The sequence below is a fragment of the Sturnira hondurensis genome, unplaced genomic scaffold, assembly GCF_014824575.4.
Source record: "Sturnira hondurensis isolate 20B ecotype Veracruz unplaced genomic scaffold, ASM1482457v3 Scaffold0001509, whole genome shotgun sequence".
Classification (NCBI taxonomy): Eukaryota; Metazoa; Chordata; class Mammalia; order Chiroptera; family Phyllostomidae; genus Sturnira; species Sturnira hondurensis.
In genome coordinates this window covers 4,436,499-4,463,048 of record NW_028074140.1, presented here as the reverse complement: position 1 = coordinate 4,463,048, position 26,550 = coordinate 4,436,499, and the positions used below count along the sequence as shown (strand labels likewise).

General features: G+C 44.0%; 1 long non-coding RNA gene across 1 annotated transcript in view; it reads right to left on the bottom strand.

The window, feature by feature from the left end:
• The window catches only part of LOC118975050 (uncharacterized), a 205,447-nt gene that overhangs the window by 141,712 nt on the left and 37,185 nt on the right, over positions 1 to 26,550 (bottom strand). Inside the window, exon 2 of the long non-coding RNA XR_005063997.1 lies at positions 16,020 to 16,104. This is a non-coding gene — a long non-coding RNA (uncharacterized LOC118975050). The remainder of the gene's footprint in view (positions 1 to 16,019; positions 16,105 to 26,550) is intronic.

Here is a 26,550-nt window from a genome sequence, read left to right as displayed (position 1 = left end):
CTGAAAAGAATCAATTTGTAACTTTCTATCAAGGGAAATACTGTCCACCTTTGCAGGAAAAAAAAAATATGACTTTTTTTTTTTTTTGGCCTCTGCTGTGATAGCCTTCCTTTCCTCTGAAAAAGATGCCAACCTTCCTCCACCCCAGCCCTGAAGCTGGTTTGATTCTCCGGTCTTTAATCCGTAACCCTGAGGGTACTGACACCCAGCATGGTTACTGCTGAGAGATCCACTCCAGGTTCCAGCAGCTAGGGGAAGGCAATATATTACTGATGTGTTCGTCAGCAGCCCTTTTAGTTGGAAAAGAAATAAATGCCACCTCACAGTGGCTTGAAGCCACAGGGGATTCAGTGGTTCCAAACCAGCACAAACCTGCTTGTGTGTCCCTCTGCGCTACTTCCCTCTTCATCAGCTCCCCTCTGCAGCAGGATCTCCTGTGTCACGGCCCAGACGCCTACCCTCAGCTCCAAAGTTGCACACTTCCAGCTAGCAATCGCCTCCAACCTTTCATGCTAACTCCAGGAAAAGGTGCCAGGCCAGCTATTGCCATCCTAGCTTAGGTCACATGACCTTCGCAAATGAGTCAGTGCAGCTGGCAAGGTCCGGTGCTCCAGCTGACAGGCCAGGCTCACTGGGGAGCTCCTGGAGCAAGGGGGACACTGAGAATGAAGAGGGTGGCCCCCCCACCCAAAATTTGGGGTCCTGCAGCCATAGAAAGGAAAGGAAGCTGAGAAGGCAAAAATAATGTTGTGCCTGCAAAACTGGGTCACAATTTTCCCCCTAACATATGGACCTGTTTCCTACCCAATCAAAAGAAAAAAGAATAAAAACTAAGAACAAAGGCAGGAATCCAATCGTCCCCCCTCCCCCCAGCAAAGACAAGCTCCTGGGCTCATGGCTTAACCATCCTCCCTCTTTCACCTCAGAGCCTTCCTTCTCATCGCCCCAGAGTCTCCAAGGACGATGTTAAATGCTGACTGGCCATCTCTACCCATATGACCCTCAGGTACTTCGGGCTGAACTTGTTCACAGCTGACCTCCTCCCATTTCCTCCTGTTCCCTCTCCTGCAGTTTCCACATCAGGAGGTACCATCTCCTAGTGCCCCCGAAATACCTAGCTTCTCCTGTTCTCTCACAACCGGCCACCTCCAATGCCACCCGACCCACAGGAATCTCCTAGTCCTGTCCATGTCTCCTCCTAAACACAATGCTCTACACAGGTGTCCCCTGCTCTGCCTCTAGTCCCACCCTCAGGGACCTCAGGATCTCTCATGTGGAGTCCCAAGGTAATTCTCAGTGGTTTCTCTGGCCTTGTGCTTTCTTCCCTCCTGGGCAGGTGCTGGGGGCTTCACCCCTCAAATCTGACCACATCACCCCACATCTACAGCCTCTCCATGGTTCTCCCTCGCCTCTCACTACAGCTTCCCAATACAATCTGACACAGAAGCTCAATGTAGTCATTTCCAAGGGCTGCTGTAACAAATTACCACTAAATTCGTGACTTAAAACAACAGAAATGTCCTCTCTCGTTGTTCTGGAAGCCAGCAGTCCAAAATCAAGGTGGTGGCAGGGTCAGCTCCCTGAGGAGTCTCTGAGGGAGAGGCCATGCATTTCTCTTTCTCGGCTTCTGGGGGCACCAGAAATGCTTGGTGCTCCCTGGCGCATGGACTCCTCACTCCAGAAGGCCTCTCCCTTGTTTTCCCCCAGGGTCTATATGTCTTCATTCTCCTCCTTTCTCTTATACAGGACCGAGAGTAGTTATTGGATTTAAAGCCCCTTTAATCTGAAATAATGTTATCTTGAGATCCTCACCTTAACTACCTCTGCAAAGCTGCTATTTCTAAATAAGGTCACATTCTCAGGTGCCAGGATTTAGGATATAGACATGTTTTGAGGAATGCAATCCACCCACCAGGCCCAATATGTGCAATAGTTACAAGATAAAACCCCAACCCTTATAAGTCACGGTGCCCTGATTTTGTGACCTGGCCTCTGCCTCCCCTCGGGTCAGGCGCCCCCGGCTTGCTGCCCTGCTGCCTCCGCTGTCACTGGCCTCCGTGCTCCTGTGCTCTCGTCGTGCACGAGGCTCTTCCTGCCTCCGTTGTCTTCGTCAGTGCTGGCGCCTCCACCTGGGATACCTTGTCTCCCCTCCTCCCATCTGGCCTGACTGACCACACAAGAACTCAGCCACCAGGCAGAGGTCTCAGGGCTACCTGTAAAATTTAATACCACCCTTAATTTGCGATTTGCAATATTTAACCAGCTGGCAACTTTTAAAAACCAAGAGATTCTAGAGAAATCTGTATTCGCAGCTTTTCTTTGGCAGCATGAGCCTGGGGCTGAGTCATAGCAGGGCCCGCCCACCTCCGGCCATGCCTGCTCGCCTCCGCACCCCCGCGTGAAGAAGTGAGTATGTGCGATATGTAATGAGGACTAGGCCTGGCACCGATCAGTTTCAGTTATTTTTATTTCAAGTGCAGGGGACACATTCCTAAAGACTTCAGAATTCAGATGTTTACAAGTTCCACACGAAGAACTGGAAAAAACACAGCTGTTACTGAGTTTCAGATACGGTGAGTACCCCGTGTGGCCTTATTGTCCAGGGTGTCAAGGGAATCAAAACGCAGGTTTTTATGTAAAATGTCTGACTTTTCATTAGTTTAACTTTCAAGTCGCGGCCCAGTCAGAACCCAGCAATGGGCCATCGGTGAGTGACCTCGGCCCAGAACAGGAATGGGGCCTAGCCCCTCGCTAATCGCTCTGTACATCTTTCATGGGCACATCACAGACCCGTCCTCGTGACTTCCCATTTCCTGCTTCGGTACTGATTCAACCCACCTACCAATCCACCCTTTCCTTACTCTCTCTCTAAACTACTGAAAGAGGATTGAAACCTGCAGCCAGGCAGGCACATTTTAATAGAAAGGGTGCATTGCTGCCATGATCCCTCCGCCTTGCAAACCTGCTCTCTGGTAGCAGAAGAGACCTTCAGACTCCCTGCAGGATTTTCACCTGGGCACACTGCCGCACCCCACGCTGGAGGACACCCCTACACACGCGCGCGAGCGCACACGCACGCACGCACACAGCCCTCCGAGGTCTGTCCTTTCCTCAAAGACAGCCGGAGCAGACTGCACGTGACAAGGAATAAATACTAAAATGCCGCCGTGGGGCCATGCATTGCTCCCCAGCTTGCCCTCCTGTGCGGGTATGTCAGGGTGGTAAGAATACCCCTCATTTCCCTGAACTGGGCCTCACACAGTCGCAGAACCGCTCGAAGTCACCGTCCCACCGCAGCACTCTTCATAGCCAAGCCAACAAAAGGGAGTTGTCGGGAGGCCACCTCGTGCTCAGACGCCTCTTCCGCTGGCCCTGGGCTCAGGAAGTGAATGGTGTTGAATCGGGAGCCCGCAGTTCCTCCTCGAAACAACGCTGTCCAGAAAATAACTCACATCTCATTACTGTATTACTTGACTGCTGCGCTTCTACTTTTTAAATGACTGCATTGTGCTTTTAGTGCCTACATTGCACTTTATTATGCCCTGAAGGTGTCATTTAAGTGTGTCTTTATTCTCATTTTAGGGCATATGGTTTGCAGTTTTGCAACAACTGAAACAAGTTGGAGCCACAGTAAAGTAATTTGAGAAGAAGCTGGTCTTTGAAGCTCGTACTTTTAAGGACTTTGAATTAGAAAAAAAAAATTGCTTTACTTATTTATTGTGGTTAGAGGACCAGTACATTTGCTTATAAATCAGTCATAATTTGAGAAAGGACGGTTTCTTCAGAGCCTCAGAAAATGGCACACTTGCCACCAGCAAATGTTCCACGTTGGCTCAGCAATGAAACAGTATTCAGTAAATGAAAGACACTGGAATTAGTTTAGATTTCTTTTTTGAACTTTTTATATAAAACTCTTCTGTTCCATTAGGATAATCCTATTTGACTTGCTTCTCTCAGTCAAAGAAAAAGGAAAAGCTATTATGAGAGAGCCAGGAACAAAGCATTTCCCACCCCTGGCCGGGCTTTTGATCCTCACGTGGCCGCAACAGGCCTCCGGCAGTAGCCAATAACTTCCGGCTTCAAAGACGGGGAAACAGGCTTGAAATGAATGCACCTCCCAATGATGCCATGAGGTCTGCTGACTGCTCTGCTGACCCTGTGTACAATCACTTCGTGCCCTGAAGTGATGGATACAAATACCACTGTTTTTCCCCACATAAAATCCCCACTATTATTTTATGGCCACTGAATGCATCTGCCTGCGTCTCATGCAGCTGTGGTGTTGAACCCCACCATCTCACGCCACATTTGCATTAACATATTCAAAGAATGGAAAGCACTGAGTCCCTTTTATTCTTTGTAAAAACAGCAGAGCCGAAACCAAGAGTTTTACAAACCACTAACCACAGTAAGTTCTTGATAAATGAGCCTTTCTGCTGATAAAGCAATTGCTTTACGTAGAAAAAAAAGATATCAATTTGATGTTCTGCATGTAGGCAAACAAGAAAAAAACATTCATAATTTGGGAAATTACCTAGTTCAGCAACTTCATCAACTTGCAATTAACCTCAGAATGCCAGGCCATTACTGCTGCCAGATTAGCTGGAAAACTTTCTAGGACCACTTAATTATTTACACTAGACCTTTTCCATATTTTTTAATCTATTTATTGTCTCCCTCCCATATCCTTGTTCTCTCCTCTGCTTCCTCCTATTCATTCTTCCCTATCTGTCGCAATTTAGCAGGAATCGTGGGCAGAAGTCACAGCCACCACAGTGGTACCAGCTGGAACCAAAGGTTAACCTGAAAAGTCAAAGGGAACGTTCTCCACTGAACATGGAAAAGGCAGATTGATTCTGTCCCGTCGACCCTCCCCACCTTGCCCACATCATCCACGCTCTTCTCCTTTGTGAGTCCTCTTTCTCTTCACTTTCCTCTGCACATGACTTTGTTGCACTTTTTCTAAACCTTTGCTCGTACTATTCATTCTCTCTGTAGAGAATGCCCGCCCTGTCTATTTACACAAATCTCCACTCCATGTCAAAATACAGCTCAATTCCTTCTCTTTCTCCAACAATTCAATGACCAAAAGAGCAGGCCGTGAACTTCTCTACCTTGAATTCATGTAGCACTCACTGCCCAGAGCAAGTATTTTATTCAACCAACAGAGTGCACTTGAGCACCTACGGTGTCCTTAACACAGTGCTAAACCCTGTACTGCAGGATATTTTCTTAAATAAATAAAGTTTACTCTAGCGAGGTAGAAAAGATTACATGACACAAGTATCTGTATGGCAACATAGAATGTGGTGTGTGTCATGAAAGATATTGAAACTAATTTTATAATTTCAAAGAAAGAGATGACTTCTTTCTGGGGAAATTGCTTCAAGGATTTGCTTGTTACGCCAGCCTAGCAGGAATGCCCGTCTCTGTCACATTAGTGTCTGTGGCCCTGCCGCCACCTCTTGCCTTTTACCACTTGCTGCCTTGCACAGTTCACTTACATTTTCAGATGCATCCGGTTGCCACTCTCGCTAGGTGATGGGCTCGAAAGGTGCTGCAGTCTCGCCTAGTATTTTACAGAGTTTCCTCTGCACCTCATACATAGTAGCTAGGCAGTAAATATTTGTTGGTTTACCCAACAAGCTCTTATTTGACTCTTCCTAGTTTCCAAGCCCTGTGCTGCATGCAGGGTAGTTACAAAAACGAATGTAATCATAAAACTCAGTCCCCACCTAAGGATGCAATCTAACACTCGAAACGGTTCCACAATATGGTATAGAGTAAACCGATACAGAGGCATGCTGAGAGCCCAAAGGATGGTATCAGCTAAGTCCAGCAAAGAACCTGGCCAGGGACAGTTCCGCTAAGGAAGGAGAGAATGAGCTGTGCTTCCTAGGTGACTGGAGACTTACCAGATGGATGAGGAGAAAAGCGGTGGTTCTGATTCAAGAAGAAAATGTGCAAAGAACTACAACGTGTGAAGAATAGACAGCAATGCGCAAAGGTGGAGTACGAGAGAGCTTCATCCGCTACCCCGACTTTTCCCCCTAATGCCTCTTATATGCACAAACAATACATGATTCATTCCACCATTCTTACTTTTTATCCTAAATATTGTATGGGTAAAATTGTATTGGAAATTGTAAAACAAAAATAATTATCTTTTCTCTTACTTTCTTCTTTGTAAAACAAAAATAAGTTGTGCTTTTCTCTTACTTTCTCCTCAGTCTGTACCCCCCCCTTAAATGAACAACTCGTAAATTAGTCCACCTTAGTAACCCAACTTCTCCAGACTGTTAAAGAGGAATTAATTTTAATGCACAGGAAATTTCTCATCAGATACAGCATGGCCCCTTCTGAAGGAAACATTCCAACCAAGATTCCTTTAGAGCAACTGTGTGAGTTAACACTGGCATTTGCCTAGAGTATACATCAAAATTATGGGTAAAGCAAGAGCCTTTTTGGTAAGAGATCTAGCCAGTAGCCAATTCCCTCTGCTCCCATCGAGAGTTACTGGGATTCCCAGCAGGAAGCAGGCAACCCCAAGAAATTAGGTCTGAGTAGCTGTCTCCACAGTTGGACTCCATCATCAATATTCTCAGTCTCCTGCTGTCCTCCCCGAAAGTCAAAAGTAACTTTCTCATCCCAAGTCCTTCGGGGGATTCCTGACCTAGGAATTATTAAAAGGTATGCTATGGGAAAAGTAGGCATTTCATTTAAAATCTCCGTCTTTGTTTTAATAAATGTACCATTCCTAAGATAAGTGTTTCATATTCTGAACACGTTTGTATGGATCTGGACTTTTTCCCACAGGCTATGTGCCAAAACACATTTAAAATGTCAATATAGTAGGTTCCAGAACATGAAGGGGATTTGCTACGAAGGAAGCTGTTAGTAGGACAATTCCAAAGATAGCTCTTCGGTAGAGATTTCTGTTTTTCTTGGGTGGAAGTTGGACACTGGAAAGCATTTGATTGACAAATTGGGGGACTGACCATGTGAATTTCATGCTCAGCTAATAAGCATATAAAACAAATTATGTGGAAGCTCAGTTAAAAAGAAGAATGAAAATTAACTTCAAGAGACTGTCCGAGGGACTTGAGGGCATACTGACGACCCTGAAAAGTGAGGACTGTCACAGGGCACAGAACTGGCTGCTCCAGTGACCACAGTGGGTCGGACACTCGCACCGTGGATTGCTTTTGTTTTCTTTTTTGTGTCTTCACCTGAGGACATTTTTTCATTGCTTTTAGAGAGAATAAAGGAAGGGAGGGTGGCGGGATAGAGAGCCAGAGAGAGAGAGACATGAGAAAGAAACATCGACTGGTTGCCTCCTGCACACACCCTGACCCGGGGTTGAACCCACAACCCAGGCGTGTGCCCTGACCCGGAATCAAACCTTTCAGTGCGCGGCATGGCGCTGCCCCCAACTGAGCACCACCAGCCAGGTTCATACCACAGATTTCTACTTGTCTTTGTCCCAATAGCCCCACTCTCCAAGCTCCTACACAGAAAAGAGATGTTTGCCTGGAGGAGTAATGGCCATTTTCTTATAAATTCCAGAAAAATATCGTTTGATTCTACCCTACATGATAGGGACCACCCATTTCTTAGTTACAAAAGTTGTGCTTCTCTCCTTTACCAGTTTCTGTGCCAGGATTGGAGCCCCAAGACAGAACCAGTTGACACACTTTGGGCTACAGTTTCTAGCAAAATCTAATTCTTACTTATGCCCAATCTCATTCAAGGCAATCAATGTGTTGCTGAGACCTACAGATTTCTTACTACTCATCACTTCTGTTCTTCTCTGAGCAGCCTCTCCAGTCCTCCTCCTCCACTTCCAAGCCCTTTTACGCATCCCATCAACCTGCGTCTGCTCCTGGCAGGTCCACGCCTGGCAAGGCTTCCTTCCCCATACAGCTGTCCTTTCCCATCACACCCTCCGTGGCACCAGGGAAGTAGCTCACATGCAGTCGCTGAGCAGAGGTGCTCTGCCACCAGCTGTGCAGGGAAAGGACTGAGCAGGAATCAATATAACCCAGGGTCTACTTGAAGTCAAGTGAGACCAACATTTCTGTCCTTTGAAAGAGTAAGGACTGGGAAAAAGGGACAAAAGGACAGAGGGAGAAGGGGGGGGGGAGTTGTCACCACTAAAGTGACGGCTCTTTCAAAGTCAAAGGAAAAATTAAAACAAGATAGTCCTTGTTCATTTCAATAGGAAAAATGTGCAACCAGCTTTGCCAACACATGAAGTTCAGCCAATAGACCAAATTCGTAATGGCTTTGATCTCAAAGACACCCCAGAGCCACTGCGTTCGCAGCTGTGTCACACACAGAGCTGGAGAGCAGTCCCTGGGGCTGTCTTCATGGGGGTGACCGTGGTCCCACATTGGAAACAGCAGGACAGCCCACTCTTTTAACTGGAGCTTTCTCCCAGGAACTGAATAAATGGAGCATAAAGAACTTTCTTTGGCTCTCATGACACACCGTAGTAGGGAAATTTGTTGGAAAAGAGATACTTGAGGACCTCTGTGTAGGGTCTCTCGGTCCCACTACCTCTGAATCCAGGTGAGAGGCTCCACTCAGAAAGAGAACTAGAGACTGAGATAGTGACTGATCATTTCTCTTCAACTCCCCCTCTTCCTGCACCTCACAACTCACGTCTTACCTAATTCAGAAAATTAAAATCATCCTTGACCCTTCCCACTCAACTTAGCACAAAATGCTATGAAACTCACCTCCAGAAACATCTCTTGACTCTGTTCACTTCTGTCCTTACCCATGGCACACCCCCTAGCTAAGCCCACAATCAAACTTAGTCCATTCTTCACAAGCTTAGGGATATATTTAGAAATGTCACCTTCCCCCAGATTGAAACCCATCAATGCCTTCTCATTCATCACCTTTAAGGTCAACTCCTAAATGTCTCCAGCAAGGTCTTCACAGTCCAGATTTTACAAGCCTTTTCAACCTCACCGCCGCCCCCCCATCTCTTGTATTTCATCCCTCACCACCTCAGCCCACCCACTCCATCACACACTCACACAATGTGCACACACATGCACGAACATATCTACTCGGTGATTCAGCCACGTCGAATATTTACATCTTTCAATGAATGGCACCCTTTCCCTTTCCCTCACTCTTCCCTATCCCTTGAATTCTCTTCCTCCCAATCATTCTTCAACACTTACCTTACAAGTCACTTCCTCTGGTAAGCTTTCCCTGAGCAGCCTAATGGGGGGGGGGGTGCCATCAATCCCCAGTGTTTGCTCCCTTCAGTGTTGCTGTCTATGGCATCCTGTGTGCAGACCTGCTCCTAGTGGATGTGGGATCTGGACAAGATTACAAATGGAAACCCCTGGGCTATGCTTTGCTCTCTCCTTTCTTCCCATCCACAGTTCTTTCACGGCTGAGGGGAGCCGCACATACACTTGGACACTGCAGCCCCTACGCCCAAGCTCTACTCGCCACCCCTTTCTCAGACTACTGGCCTCAGCCATGCACAGCCCTGGCAGAGACCACGAGGCCAATGCTGTCTGCTCTAGGGAGCTGGATGAGGAAAGAGGCCAAGCCATTCCTGAGAAACTGCTGGAACTGCTGGGTCAGAAGTTCTGTAGACTGTTGGACAAGGCGTGGGGACAGTGTGCTTTAGGTGGAAATTGTGTCATTGGCCCTGGGACTCCTGGTCCATGGCTAGAGTGGAGCTTCATATAGCACAAGGTGTAGTGAAGGGGCCAACCTGCCTGGTCCTGGGGGGTGCTACCTGCCTGCCTCCCTCTCCATGCACTTAAGTTCCTTGAGAAGATGCACCCTGCTAGCTTGATCACTACATCTATTACACAGCATGTAGTAGCTGTTTGATAAATACTGACAAAATAAATTAAATGAATCAGAGTTTTGGGTAGACAAAGAGGGATTACAAGAGGATTAATAAAAATATGCTCAATTCAGTAACTATTTACTGATTCCTCATGGGTGTGTGTGAGGCCCTGTGTGAGTACCAAAGATGAACCAGTTGGGGCACCTACATTTAACTGCTTACAATCTAATGCAGGTGACACTATGTATCTATAAGTATAGTGCCAGGCAATTGGATGTATAAGCTCATGGTAAAATGCTTATGGACTGCTGTTTCTCAAAGGAAAACCTTTTAAGAAAAATGCTGATTAGTAGAGAGTTAATCCATCTTCATAGTTATTATGGAGTCAGGACAAGGTTACAAACAGAAACGAGGTTTTGGTGCAAGATTTGAATATGACGGTTGATTGAGCCACTAAGAAGAACTTCTATATATTTTAGACATATTTCATTTTAGTAGCACCTCCTATTTCTTTGTATTTTTACCTGGTAACTGCAGAATGCAAATAATATTTTTTTCCTTACCCTTTGTGTTCAGCATAATAGCCTCCTCAAATAATTTTACCTTCCTGGGCAAGGTGGTGTCCTGTGAACCCACAGAAGGGGCTCTTCACAGGAGACGGTGCATTGCATTCTGTCATGATGTTCATTCCTCGCAACAAAACATTTAATTAACTCAAATTGCAGAACAGAAAAGATGTGTATTTGCTGGCAACTATTTATGAAAGGAACAATATATATACAAGATGATCAGAATTGCATTTCTCAAAAGCTCGAAGATTTCATCATTATGTATGTTTGTTATTTTTCAGAGTCTCTTGGATAAATATGGTCCCTGACCTTAAGGTCCTCTTGAATTAGTTCCATTGGATTGCAATTGCTCAACTTCATTAGGGACTTCACCTATAATTGAGTGTATTCAGGAGAAAGTTTGGTGGGGATTCCATCCTGTTGATACTGCTCATTTCCAAGTTTATTCTTTAGTTTGGCTACATGAACAAATTGTTAGACTTGGATTCCTCCTAAACAGAAGTCCAATATCCACAGTATTATTTGATCAATATCTTAATGCTTTAATGGTCTCCATTCATCCTTCTCCATTTCAGTATTACGGGTCATAGCTTAACAAACTTCAAAGGCCTCCCCAGGAACTTAGATATACTCTAACTTATCACATTACCAGAAATTGATGGCCCACTCATTGAGGTTTGGACACTTTTTGCTCTATAGAGACTCACAGAAAGTATGTTAGGCTTTTTCAGGATGCTTGAAAGAGACATGGGCTCAGGTTACTTCCAAAAGGTCATGGGATTTGTTGCACGTGTTAATTAACCAGCGTTCTTTTTAACCGTTCTTCATTATGGTGAAGGCTCCCCTACCAACGTCTCCCCCATGACTTGTCCCTCATCTGAGGAGCCAGGCCCATGACATGCACCGTCTCCAGGGAGAGTTAGTGCCGCAGAGAGAAAGAAAAAGAAAGTCCCTGGCTGGGTTTGGTCTCAGGTTCTAGTATCTAAAAGCCAGAGGAATAGACAGGGTTCAAAACATTTTAAAAAGCAAGAGAAATTAAAGCTACCCCCCCTTCTTCCACATAGACAGCAAAGTAACCTTGGGCTTCCCCAGGGTTGGGGAGAGAGGGGTTGTGAGGCAAGAACCAAATGGAGGGGACATATGCCAGCCTGAAATGAGGAGGGGCTTGGAGTTACCATGAGACAGTCATGACGTCGGGATCCCTGGCCTGCCTGGCCTCTCCTCCTTCCACGTGCCCTGTAGCACCAGCAGCCCATAGCCCCTGGGAAGCGATCAGCCTCTGCAGACTGCCCAGTCCCCACTCTGCACATGCAGCTCCCTTCCCTGTGCTGCCTCTTCTTCCCAGTGCTCCCCACACTGGCCTTGCCATGACCGCAGTCACATGCTTGGTGACCCTCTGGCAGAACAATCGCAATCTGGTTCCTATAACCTAATCCAAGTTTCAGGAACTCTGAACACTCATGAACCCTCAAAGAAAGAGGGGCATGTGGATGAAAGTGGGCTCAAACTTCCCCAAGCCTGACCCCCACCCACCCTCAGCCCTGACCAGGCAGTACTAAAACACACTCTTGGATGAGAATTCAACAGAAAGCTAGGAAGTCAGGAAATCATCCTGATTCGACCCAGCCAAGTCTCACAGAGACCAGAATATCACCCCAGATGCGATGCAACACCAGACTTCAAGCCATCTTGTCCCCTCAGCAGGTGCCTTCTGCAGTCCCCTATGCCGTAGTCCGTGGGGGTGGACGATTCAGCTATTCTCTCCGGGGCAGCATCTCTGGTTCATCGGCTCCCGCTGCTACCAATCCTGAGGGTCTGGGGTTCAAGCTACTCAAGCGGCAGGACTGATCGGTCTGCTCATCAGAAGGGGCTGCCCTGAGCTCCCAGGCCACATCCCTGATAGACCTCAGGCCAGCTTATGAACTGGCCGCCGCTGGAGAGAGCACCAATCACCAGGCAGACCCAGGGAAGCCAAACACAGAAGAGGGACTGTGGGTGTGCCTTTTATAATGAGACCTCACAGCAAGGAAGGGGCAGGGTAACTGGCAGGTGCTGCACATGCCAGGCCAACAAAGGGCACTGGGATTAAAAGATGATCCTCATTGTCAGTTTCTGGGAGCCAATCTCAGGGTGAAGCCACCTGGATAATGTCACAACAACTCATTAGTGGCTGAGTTGGAACTGGAATCTGGTTCTCTTTATATTGTAGAAGTTGACATATAGACTGTAAATATAAATTGAGGGGCATGCATACCGCTTTCCAAGTTGCCAAAAATCCAACATTTTTTTTCCCGATGTGTCTAGATAGAAGGGCAGCAGCAGCGACCATGCAGCAGGCATAGCGCTCAGGGGGGAGACTGCCTGGGTCGCGAACACAGCAGACAGCATACTGAGGGACAAAGGCTCACTCTCCTGGATTGGAAGGTCCCTACACCGCCATAAACTCAGCCAGCATCTTTCTTCCACAGGATAGGAAGGAGACTATAGAAGCCACCAAAATCACTACTGCATGTGCCCGTGGGTGGAATGCTAGAGGCTCTTGAACCTGGCTAAGCACCACACACTACACCATCTTCTACACAGTGCTGTCTTGGGTTGTCCTTCCTGTTCTGGGGAAAGAGTGGTAACATGCATACCCAAGGATATGAATTTGAACTATTCAAGATGTTTTGCAGGCATTTCTGTGATAACTCCTGGCACACCTAACCCAAATCGCATGCTAAAAATAACAGAGTTTTGGGAGAAAATAGTGTCATGGAAATCAAGACAAAATCTTTGTAACTTCCACATGACAGCCCCAATGAAAAGAATAACAACTCACACATACCTGGGCTTATTTAACTCCCCACCACTTGGCCCCCAGCACCTCCTTCCGTTGACCATGTGCAGTTTTAACCCTTAGGCCCAACTCCCTCCTTACCCACGTAAGTCATCAAAGGCACGTGCTTTTACTGGAGGTCACTTTCATCAAAACTGAATATCAGATCCTTGTTTTAATACAGGAGGAAATGCCTGGTTAGCTTCTTGTATGCTCGGCTTCCTCAGATAGCTTAACACATTGAAAATGTAGGTATTCTTCAGGCCACTAACGCAGCCAGGACTAGCACTAAAGGAGGTCAGTTCTACAGGATTTTCAGCTTTTTTCTTAAAGTTTTCCTATTTGGCAAAACCTTTCTCTTGCATGGTGAGGAAACTTGCTTCTAATTTCTACAAAATATTAATGTTCCTGGAAAAAATGCTCAGCAAATCAACATGACTTCTGCATTATACTGACGTCGTTCCCTATTTACCAACTTTGCTTCAGCCAGTTCCCCTTCGAGGAACACGCCTTGCAACAGAAGATAAAGGAGTGCTTTAATTTTTCTGTTTCTGAGACAGAGGGAGCTGTAAGAACAGCACTATTTCTACCGGCAGGTTGGCATTTCTGTGGCCAGTTGGAAAAGGAGCCACATACTGTAGATAATGGTAATAGCTGAAACCATACTCACGAAAGTCAAGGTGAGCCCTGACTTTCTACGAGCTGAGTTTGGTATTACTGAGCAGAATGGTCCGACTGAAACAAATGAAAAAAGAGGTGTCAAAAATAGAGCAAAGGAGTAGGAGGGAATCGTTGTTTCATGCTCTCTGTCAGGGTAGGCTTTAGGTCTCTCAAACCAGAGCTAAACTCCTCCAAGGCTAGCAATGAGAGATGCAGGTGAAAATAAGGGAAAAAACATAACTGGAGCTTCCATTCAATCAAAATAAGCATGGGAAGAAGACAAGATGGAGAGAGGTGGAAGGAGATGGGACCATCTGGGTTCCAACAATCACACAAACACTGAAGGTGAGCAGGAATAGTGAAAAGAACACTGTTCTCACCATGGATTCGAACTGGTTTAATGTCGTGTCCTTGTTCCTTGTGAAACAACCTCCTGCACCCCCGTGGCACACAATCCACTATGGGAATTACTTCTCTAGTGTAACCATCGGGCACACTTACCTCAGCAACGTGGGGAACATCCCTGCGGGTGCTGTCTCAGCACCAAGGAGAGTTCCAAGTCGACCTAAAGAGTTGGTCATTTGTCTATACTTTTCCTTTTGAGCAAGTAAGGCAAATCTGGTCCAGCCAACTCCTTCTTCCAGCTTTTGGCGTATGTGTGCTCCAAATGGACTCCAATTTCACACTCAAATAAATTATTTTGTTCCTCTCCCAGACCACATAGGCCCACTCCCAGCTCACTTCATCAGAACCCTGTTCCAAATTTGTTTCAGATCCAGGCCAAGGCAAATGTACAAGAATTAATGTAGGGAATGAAAGCATTAACACCTGTCTGAGGATAGGAGTGATGGTGACCCACCACACTGTGTGTGTGACCATGTGGGTGTGACCCTGTGTGTGCACACTCACGTGTGAGTGAAGATGGTCAATTTTCCACTCATGAAAGCTATTAAAACCATTCCTCTATGGTCCAGTAATTGTGAAATTGAGACATTATTAAATATAGCACAGGTGAACTTTTGTCTCCATTGAAAGTGTGAGCAATTGAAATTACTATACAAGCACACTTGCGTTAGCCTTCCCACTTACTTCTGTCTACATGTTTCTCCACGAGACCTATTGTTCCCTCCCCCCCAAAAGGGAACTGAAATAAAACAGGGGCATGAGAGAAAGTGAGCTATGATTTACGTTACCTTTTCTCTTCTTTTATTTCAAAAGAATGATCTGGAACAAGGACTACTTTCACGAGGTAAAACAGATGATCCTCTAGGAAGACTGCACAATATGTGAGGATTATTGATTTTTCTTCCTAAGTCATTCCAGCGATACAATCTTGAGCTGAGTGACCATCGATAGTAAATAATTTCCAGCCAGACACTCAATCGTCAGACCTGCTTCTCTCAAAGCTTTAGCGCTTCTAGCAAAAATGCGTATGTGGATTTTGAAGTAACAGCCATATGTAATAGAAGATGTAAACTTCAGAGGATTTTTTACTTACTATAATAAGCCCTATAACTGTAAATACAAAGGAGGGAGTGGAAGGGAGACACAATTCCTGCTAGGTTTTTTTTCAACGTTTTTATTCAAGGCTTGAGAAATTACCTTGATGCAATCTGTTGCTTCCTCAGCCTTAAAGCCAAAAGCAGTAATATTAAATCACCCAGGATGCAATTTCTTGTATCAAAAGATGCATGATAAGACAAAATTCCCTTGTCTTAAGTAGCAGCATTATCACCTTAAAAGTTCAGTGCCAAATAACACAGGAGCGACTAGGGCCAAGGAAGTTTGTTTTTTAGTTTTTTACAATCCCTGGCAATCCCCCTCTGAAGCTTTAATAGTGTACACAACATTCAAGCCAAAATCCTAAAAGAATTCAATACCAGTGGTTCTCTTGAATTCTATAAAATGTCAAAGATTTAACCACAAAATGCAAGTTTCAACACAGCTCTTAGGATCCTGGTAACAAGAAACAACAACTCAAACCTTCAGATTCAATTCATGGTTTCGCAACCATGTATATTCATTCTCATTCTCATTCTCATTCTCATTCTCATTCTCATTCCCATTCCCTTTCATTCATTCATATTCTCTCTCTCTTCTCTTCCTCCCTCCCTCTCCCCCTCCCTTCCTCTCTGTCCCTCATTACCTCCATCCTTAGGGCCAAGATGATGCTCAGCAGCTTTATGTAAGTCCTTGTAAAATCGGAATGGCAGTGGACTACACCGATCTACCTAAGGAAAGAGAGCAAACACAGTCAACTGAGATAACGATGTAGACACTAAAAGAGTACAATGTAAGTTTCTAGTAGGTTCTCCTCAGATCTTCTGAAAAGAGAGTAACATTTAAACTCTTAATCATGCCACAGAAATTTCATGGGGTCAGCGGCTGCAGGGGAGAACTCAACAGGATGCACCTCCAATGTTACTCTCCCAAACACCTTGCAGTGCTGAGCTTTGTGTTACCTGTATGAACAGCATTTCCACAGGCGCACGGGCTCAGGAATTTCACCAACCGGTCGGCCAGGTTTTATGTCCTTATTTTTATTTTATTTTTTACTGAAAGGCCGGTTTATTCACCAAGCAGATATTCATTAGATTTTCTATTTCCAAACAACTCATCATCTGATATTCAGCTGATCAATTTAAATTACCACTAACTTCACTGTAACTGCTTCTCTAATTATACTGATGCTGAAAGACTTTTTGAAAATTACCTCGGCTTCTCTAATACTTGCTATAGCTTTAAACTCCCAAATAGCAATCGTGGGAATCGGTTCCCCAAAGAGAAGCCTGTGGAAATAAAGGGAAGGTAGAAACAGTCAAAGGGAATACATTTTCTAAATCCAAAAGTTAAGCTTTGCTTGGAAAGTCTGCCTTGCTCTTCTCTGAAACACAGAGCCAAAAGCAGGGCATCCCATTTGTTGCCAAATGTAGATGGTTTAGGAATTGACAACGGTGCCTGACTGGAATGAAGGACAAGCTGAGGGGTGCACAGGGATTGAATCAATAGATTACCTCCTGTTCACATTTGTGCTAATTGTCCTGTAATAGCTTGTTTAAGTCTTCTCACCACCCTTAATTGCAGGCTGGGGTCTCACCTTTGAACTATAATCTCTGAGTTTTAATGTAATCGCAAACAGTAAATTATCTTTCAAATACTTGGACTTTTATTTTTAAGATTTTACTTATTTATTTCTAGAGAGAGGGCAAGGGACAGAGGAAGAGAGGGAGAGGAACATCAGTGTCGGGGAGAAACTTCGATCAATTGCCTCCCGCACAGCCCCAACCGGAAACCGGGCCTGCGCCCCAGGCCCGTGCCCTGACTAGGAACCCAACCGGTGACCCTCTGCTTTGAGGGATGATGCCCGACCGCCTGAGCCACACCAGCCAGGGCAATGCCTTCCCTTTTCGCCTCCATCCTCTCGAAATGGAAGCTTCATCAGCTGGCGCAGCAGGAAGCACGGTGGTTAAGAGGGAGAGAAGCCAGTGCAGAACTAAGACACAGCCTCTGAGCTGTTCGCAGATGAGAAATACGGGGAGACCCAGAAAACTGGGTGTCGATAAACGGCAGGGAGTTCACCTGCCCCAGTGGCCAGGTTCACTGTGACCTGCCTGTACCTCCACCCTCGTCTCCTCCAGCAGAAAGGCCTGCTGGGAAGGCTGACTTGGCCATTTAAACAGTTTGTTTCCCAGTGTGTGCCAGATATTTCTTTCCAATTGCCCATGGGCCTCAAGAAATAAGTGTTGCACCACCGAGGCCCTTCAACCTGCCCTGATGTGAATCAAGTGCAGATCTCTGAGTCCACCGGGCCACGTTCCCACTCATGCCTCTGTATATCCTTCAAGGCCGTCAGTCACTCCAGCAGCTGCTCCTTCTCAGAGGACATGCGGGGAAGTGATGATGTTTTATGCGAGTGAGTAATCCTGTGGCAGATGTGGAGTTTCCAAGACCACGACTAGAGCACACCGACAGGTTTCAGAACACGTACTCCAGCACTGGTGATGATTTTAATATGCTAATACTGTGTTACTCACCAACAAGAAACATTCGGGCTTTGAGTTTTATTTAAGTGCCATTATTTGCAAAGGCTTTTCAGAGAGCACTAGTGATGAGGTTTTTGTATTCTTAATGCTGCTGTGGAATAAACAGTGTCCAATTAACATACCAGCTGGAAGTACACCATTCCTCAGTTCTATTTCTTCCTATAATAGTCAACATCGGTAAAGTGAATAAAATAATTCAGAGTGAAACTAATGGCCATTTGGGGAAGAGAAAACAGGAGTTCCGTGGTGGCTTATTTTTCTGGCAATGAGGCTTTTGGTCTCGGAAATTACAAACACGACAAACAGATACCAAAGAGAATGGGGAAGGAATACCGGCTGAGTTGAATCACTTACGAAGGCTTCCTGAAAACGCAAAGTCCACGGATGCGCCACACGGGCCTCGTCTGGTGGCCGTGGTGCAGTCTTCTTGTCGGGTAAGTTTGCATTTTCCAGTAGCTGTTTATCCAGAGCTGACATGGCCACAGCCTGAAACTTGCTGTATTGTTTTCCCCTCACTTCAGTAAGGTTATAACCTCCAGACAGCAACAGGGCCTTCTGTCCACCTCTCCTCTTGTCCCATTTTCTCCTTAAGCATGCTTTAGTATAGTAATAAATCACTCTCCATAGTAAATGGGCTTCATCATAATTTGGCTTTGTGCCAAATTTGTAAAGTGGCCACTGTTGCTGACGGGCCATCTCTGAGACTGACAGCAGCCACGGAGTTGCTGCGGGAGGTAACTCAAGGTCAAACCCTCAGGACTGGAAAGCGGTCAAACGCTGTCTCTCGGACAATATGGTTTCTTATTGTTTCAGGTTGTTAAAAAGAAGAACCAGGCCAAAAATGCAGTGCCTTGTGCTAAGCTCCACGTCAGCGAACCTCAGCTTCCCAGAAATGTAGCCTTCATTCTGTCAAGCTGGAGTTACCTGATGAGCATTAGTGAGGCATCTGCTGACACACCTCCTCCCTTTCTGTTAGTAGGGCGCCCCCCGCCCCCCCTGCCTAAAACAACGCATTCCTTGTGAATAATTCCCACCTCTTTGCCACCTTTCCGTCTTTAGAAACATTCGTCTACGGCCATACCACCCTGAACGCGCCCGATCTCGTCTGATCTCGGAAGAAACATTTCATATTGTGCGAGTCCTTTGGAGTTCCTTTCTCCTTGCTAGACGGGAGGCCACCCGGTTCACGAATCGTTCGGTAAAACTAATTAGATCTTTAAAATGTACTCACTTGAATTTTTGTTATTTCACATTTAACTCCTGCCACAAAGAAAGCTTTGTAGAAAAGTGGTATTTAAAGGTTTAAATTAAAAAAACATTTTAATCAAATAGTTCCAGCTACCACTTGCTGTGGGTTGAGACAGAAGGTCAGAAACAAAGGAGGAAGGGTGCGCGAAGTAACAAAATAAACGGACTCCAACACGGCCGGCGGCCTCTGTCGGACTCTCGGTCTTCAGGGGAGGCTGCCATCGCAAACGAGGGGTTCACCGGGACCTTCTCCGTAGCCCGGCGTGCCACACCCAGGAGCCTAGTTCATTTCGTCTGGGCAGCTGTGTACCTTACATTCCATGAATGAGGTCATCCCTCAGAAATGTCATTCGGGCCCATCATTTAGACAGACTGCACAGCAATGCTTCAGGCACCAGACAGTACCCTTCCTGATATCCCCCAGGGAAACAGGTGGGAGAGGGTGTGGCTCAGGGGACAGTGTTTCATTCCACGGTCACCTGGAACACCCTCCATCCTCTTACCTCTCACACTCTTTGTCTTTTAGTTCTGCAAAGGGCACTAACATTTGCTGATTGTGGGTGAGTACACCAGGTCCTAAGCACCCTCTCTCCTTATGTAATCCTCAGAGCATCCTTATGAGACAGGAATCGTTTCCTCATTGCAGGTGAGCCACAGCAACCACAATTAGATTGTTCCTGGCCTAGAGATCCAGTTGTGCCTGGCTCCAGATTCTGCTTTCATCACTTCCTCTTCTCATCTTTCCTCTGTCAGCCATATTCCCTGGGAATGATTCTTGAGACTCCAGGATGATACAATTATCCTTTTCTTGGAGAAAGTCAAATTTTAGCTAGCAAATTAGAAGTTTATGTTATCAAAGGACATTTTCACCTTGCAGAATATTTGCTAAAGAATTCATTTAAATTGAAACCTTCAATGATATGACCAGATTTCAAAACTACAGCCAACTCAAGCATTTAAATTTTCTCACTCCTGTTTTTAATGATTCTTCTCTTGAACACGTGAGACATCAATATAATTAGATAATAAGAGGCCTTCCCCATAAGCAGGTGGGAATCTTCTGGTCAAATGCATCAGTTTTAGTGATAACTCGAAGCACACCCAAAAGACTAGAGCATCACTATAGGTTATGTACCTACAACGAAATAATATACCTGACTCGTGGTGAACTATAATTACATTAGGCCCTTTACACAGCTAATTCATGACTTTAAAATTTCCATTTCACTGGACTCATGTAGCTACTGTGGGTTTACGTGGGGCCTGAAATTCTCTTCCTCTATCAACTGGAAAAGCAGGCAGCATCACTCTCCACCTGCCATGGCTTTTGGAAAACATACAGTCATGATCCCAGGATGATGTTTTTAATTATTTCAATCATTCTCTCCATGGCAAACACATTTTCATAATACGCTGCTTCCTTAATTCAGCAAACGATTACTTTGCACCTGCAACATGCTAGGCAGCTTGCTGGGCCCACGGCGATAAACAGGCTGGCAAGGTGCTTTCCTTGCCCGTGTAGAGCTTGCATTCTAGGTCAGGGGTCACAGATTATTTCCTGTAAAGGGCCATATGGTATATAGTTTAGGCTTTGTGGGTCACGTGGTCTCCATGGAAACCACGCTCATTTGCATTGCATTTCAAACTACAGCCAAGGAGAGTAGATAGGTTAATGAGCACAGCTGCGCTCCAGTGAGGGTCACTTACACAAATAGAAGCGGGCCACACTTGGCCTGCCAGCCACGGTTCACTGATCCCTGTTCTGTGAGACACCACGTTAACACCACTCTCGATTTTCAGTTTATGTATTGCTGAAATGGACCTAGTATCATTTTGAATTAGTTTTTTTATTTTGATATAATTATAGATTCCCATGAACAAGATCTGGGCATATGACATACTGCATGGTGACCACGTTAACTATACTGTGTTGTACATTTGTTGTACATACGTTACTAAGAGAATAGATCTCAAAAGTTCTCACCACACACAAACTGAGATTGTATGAGTTGACAGGTATGTTCACTAACCTTACTGAGGTGACCGTTTAGCAATATATTCATGCATCATCACACTGTACAACACAAACTTACACAATGTTATACTAAAAAAAACTGAGGCATACTAAACTTTTAAGAGTTGAGTTGCATGGAAATCTGCTGGAATTGGGCCATACCAAGCTGGAATTGGTTAGCTGCTCTTCACCAACAGTGGCCGGGGGAAAGCTTTCATGGAGAAAAGGCGAAAGCTGAGCAAGGAAATAATCTGAATGGCTATAGTGTCAATGGTCCCATTATTTGGAAAAGGCTGGTTGGTTATTTGTGATTAGTTAGTTGCCTTCAGGGTTTGATTTTCTAACCTTGAAGCATTATAGGCTTAGGTTTCTGTCTGCTTATGTAGGCTACTAGGGCATTAAAGCCATCTCAGTCTGATGGCCTAATTAATTAATAATTATATGTCAATTATATCTCAATAATGCTGGAATTAATTAATTTTTAAAACAACAGAGAAATCCCATACACCCTCTGTCCAGTACCCCCCAACCCCCGCCCATGGTAATATCTTCGAAAACTAGAATACGTTGTCACAACCCAAATAATGCCATTGATGCAGTCAAACTATGGGACATTTTCATCATCACAGGAATCCCTCAGGTTGCCTTTCCATGTCCACACGGCTTTCTGCCTGAGCCTCCTCCTTAACCCCCTGGCAACCATAACCTGCTCTCCATTTCTATTATTTCCTCCTAACCTCCACAACTTTAAAGGTAAAAAATAACATTTTTTCCTATGCCTGGTGCTGCTACCACAACTCAGAAAGTCCCGTCTTACTCAGCAGTTAGATTCTAAAACTAGTGAATAAGTTGAAAGTTGACTGCCTATCATCAAAATCACCCAAACAGTGAGTAGAAAGACACCATTTCATACTCACACCAACTCATTGTAAATACAACAGTGCTGCTCCTTGCTTCAGGTAGCTGTCTCTTTACTTAGGCAACTAGAGAAGTCATTTATTCACATCCAGGATTGTGTAGCTTTAATGCCTAGAATTACATGCAGCGTTTCAAAAAAGTTTCATGCGGAAACTGGGGTGACCAAGAAACAACAGCCTAAGCTCCCGTCTCAAGTGTCTCCCGCTCTTTGAGTATTGCTTAGTATTAAAGATATTGATTCCTCTACTTATCACTTAGGTTCGTACAGTATCATCCACTGTCCTTGTAGAGCTCATGTACCCCAGTAGAAATAAAACTATTGCCTACTTCTGTATTACCGTATTTTTCAGACTGTAAGATGCACTTTTCTCCCCTGCCCCAAATTTGGGAGGAATAATGGTTGTTAATGCTGCTGTTGAGATCTGTTTACATCTACATTAGTGAATTATTATGTTATTTATGTTATCAAATATTTTACCATGTGTTTTGCTTCAAAAAATTTCTTCTATTTTTCTCCTCTAAAACCTAGGGGTGTCTTACAGCCTGAAAAATACAGTAATCCCTTACATTGGGTTATGCTTTAGTCAGTTGGCTTCTCACAACTGCATGTGTTCTTTTAAAAATGTTAAAAACACACTTTTCTTAACAGATATAAATGTAGCTTTTGTATTGCAACTTTTGGCACACTGCATGAAGCTTCTCATCTAAAACTGGATATTTGCTTTGCATATTAGGGAAGAATAATAAGTTTGGCTTTGGGGTTTTTTTCTGGGGGCGCTTTTTTTATCCTTTATGCAGTAAGGAATGCAAACATCTATAGAAAGTATCAATTATTTCTAATATTAAGGGCTTTGTTGTTTTCTTCTGACTTCCAAAGAGTTTGACTAATGTAAACCAAACCTGTTTTTGCTTTTTTAACTTTTTGAAGGCAGGCTTTATTTAAAGGGAACATTCTAGTATTGCAAGTTTACACCTAAAGAGAATTTTTACAGTCAAGTTACAACCCTTTTAAAATAAGGTTATAATGGAAAACACCAGTCAACAAACAGTAGTCACTTTAGCAGTTCCCTTTAATAGCAGAAGCCGCATTGGCCATTTTTTTCCTGAGACATATTTGTAGTAACTAAATGCATTCCAACTTTTCTCAGCTACGCACCTTCTAAATAATTTCCTAGCACAAGTAGAGGCTTGTGACCAGAAGAGCAGCTGGGCTGGCGGGAGCATCCCCTCACATTTCTGCAGCGAGCTGCGGCCTTCACGTCAGCCACTCTTCACATGAAAGAGACTTGCTTTAACTCCTGCCCAGCTGCACACCCCTGGACTGCTATGAAATGGAAGCTTATATCCAATGCATGAGCTTGATCCACAGAGCCGTGCAATTCACAGCTTTCCCCAGTGGGAGCAAAGCCCTCACTCCTTCGCCTTCGCCGTGACATGGCCATGCCTCTATTTTAGCACATATTTTGCGCTGCCTTGTAGAACGATTTCTGGTGTGTGTGTCCATTTTTCCAACCAGAATCCAAGGTCTCAAGCACAAGAATGTTATTCCCCACAGCATCTAGTGCAGAGCCTGGCATGCAGTCAGTGCTCAAAAAGCGTGTGTCAGAACAAAGGCCCTGAGAGCTGTGGGTCCCCACTGTCAGATTTCAGCAATAGAGAGGACTATGCACACACCGAGCCTGAAGAAAAACAGCAAATTTTTAATGCAATGTGGGGAACACAGGGGAGTAAAGGAAATCTTAAAGGGAGACAAAAAGAAATAGAAAAGGAACAGTGAGATGAAACTGAAGATGGAGGGGAACAGTAAGAACATGGAATCTGGAGTTAACCTGAGGGTAAATTCCTGTTGGTACAGGGCTTGGGTGGCTATGGTTTGAAAATGCCGCAAGCTGGGCAAGCTGAGTATGGGAGATATGCATTAGCATGAATGCTCCAAATAAGCTAAAGAGCCCAGGTCAGTAGCACCCCGCTCCAGCTCCAAGATGTAGCAGATACAAATTGTCTCTGAAAGAAAATATTCTCATTTTAGGCTCACAGGATTCCTAGAGATTAAGTTGAGCCAAGTAGGAGCTCATAACAACAACAAAATCAACAAATGCACAAGGAAACAGCAGCTATAAATGAAGTCAGCTGAAATCCATAGATTTAGTGACCTGGTCATTTTGATATTGAAATAATGCTGAGATAAAGAATATAAAATAGCTATGAAATGTTTTAATAGGTATTTTTTAAATTAGTAAGCAATAAGAGACTTTACAAAATTATCTGGAAGGTTTGAATAAGAATCCCAACTTTCAAGATCAATAATTAAGCATTTAAATGTAAATGTTGTTGAAATTTTGGACAGATTTTATGCCGTTGAAGAAAACAGAGAACTGACAGATAGATATTTAAAAGTCACAGTGCAACACAGAGAAGGTGCAGCATGAAGGAGGAATGAGAAGAATAAGAAACCATTTCATTGAACTCTCAGAAGAAGAGAAAAAGAAGAGAGGAGAGGCAATAGTCGAGAAATAACAGCTAATGACCTTCCATAGCTGATGAATATCAAAAATCTTCAGATAGTGATTGCAGAACTTATATCAAAGAGCATAGATAAAAAATTAATTTACACCTTGACCTGGTCAGTTGGTTGTAGTGTCATCCTATGTGCTAAAAGGTTGCAGGTTCAATTCCCTGGCAGGGCACATATGAGAAGCAACCAACTGATGTTTCTCTCTCTTTCTCTCTCTCAAAAATCGATAAATATATCCTCAGGTGAGGATTTAAAAAAGTTAATTCACACCTTAACATATTGTAGTAAGACAGAAAAATACCAATGACAAAATAAGGAAAATAAAGGGAAAAAAGGTAAACCACCTGCAGGATAGTAAGATTCCCAATAGCAGTGATGAGAGCTAGAGGACGGGACGAATGCCATTAAAGTGGTAAGGGACACAATGATCAATGTAAAATGGTGTAGCAACAAAATATTCTTTAAGAAGCAGATGAAATAAGAATATTTTTAAATAAACAAATACAAAGAGATTTTACTCAGCAGACCTTTACTAATAGAAGATATATTTCAGAGGCTTAAAAAACCTGCTCATTTCAGAAGATCTAAAATGCAAGAGGAAAACAAAAAAAAAATTGAAAAACATGTACATAAATCTATAAATAATGATGCTCATGTCTAAAACAATGGATAAAAATAGAAGGCAATTTGGAGGTAGATTATCAAGAGAACAAGTTTCTTAAGTTCTTTTATTGTTTGGAGAAGCATTTATATAAGACCAACTTTAGACTTTGTTAAGATAAACACACACAGTAAAATTTCAAGTGTAACTCCAAAAAAAAAATAGACACAAGCTATATCCTACAAACAGGTAGAAGGAAAAATAGAATAAGAAAATAAACCGAAACACCTCTGAAGGAGAGAAACACAGAAAAATCAGGATATAGAGAAACCTTAAAGTGATATGATAGAAATAAACTCAAATTATTAGGAATAAAAATAAATGTAAGTGAATTAAATGTTCAGCTAAGGAATAGATATATTCAGATAGGAAAAATATCTGGCTGTAAGCTATTCACACAATACAGTTCTAAAATGAAGATGTGGTAAGGTTAGAAGTAAAAGGATAAAAGCTGATAAAGTTTAAAGTAAAAAGGGAAAAAAACATTCAAGGTCAACATGAACCAAACAGAGCACAATTGGATATAATAATTCAAAAAATAGGCTTCGGAAATCCGTATTTTTGACACAAAGCGTGCCGTGGTGGTCAAAGGTCCACCTCACCAGAATCACATACAAATTCAGATAGTGCCTGCACCACCTTCAGACTCAAAATACACAAAACAACAAAACGTTAAAATTGCAAGTAAAAATTAACTAGTTCATCATCATAACAGAATACTCAATATATAGTTCAGTTACTGATGGTTCAAGCTGACAAAAACTTAGTAAACATATGGAAATTGAAATTGCAATCAATATACTTCAAGGGCCTTGGCCGTATGGTTCTGTCGGTTGGAGCAACGTCATGCACCGAAGGGTTGCTCGTTCAAGTCCAGGTCAGGAACACACCTGGGTGGCAGTTTCAGTCCCCAGTGGGAGCGCGTACAGAAGCAGCCAGATGATGTCTGTCTGTCTGTCTGTCTCTCTCTCTCCCTTTCTCTCTTGGGTGAAGATTAAAATATAAATATGTGTGTGTTGGGGAGGGTTAAAGGACGTAAGAAGGAGGTGAACCAGCAATTAGAGAATATACAGTCCTCTCAAGCACACACGGAACATTTATGAAAAACTGACCACAAAATATCAGAGTAAACAGCAACAAATTTCCAATATTAAACATAATATAATCAAGTTAGAAATGAAAAATGAATAGGTTAGATTTCATTAAACTCAAACATAAAGCCAACTTCTCAATAATAGTTCAAAAAATTTTCTAATTGATACTTTTAAAAACTTCCAA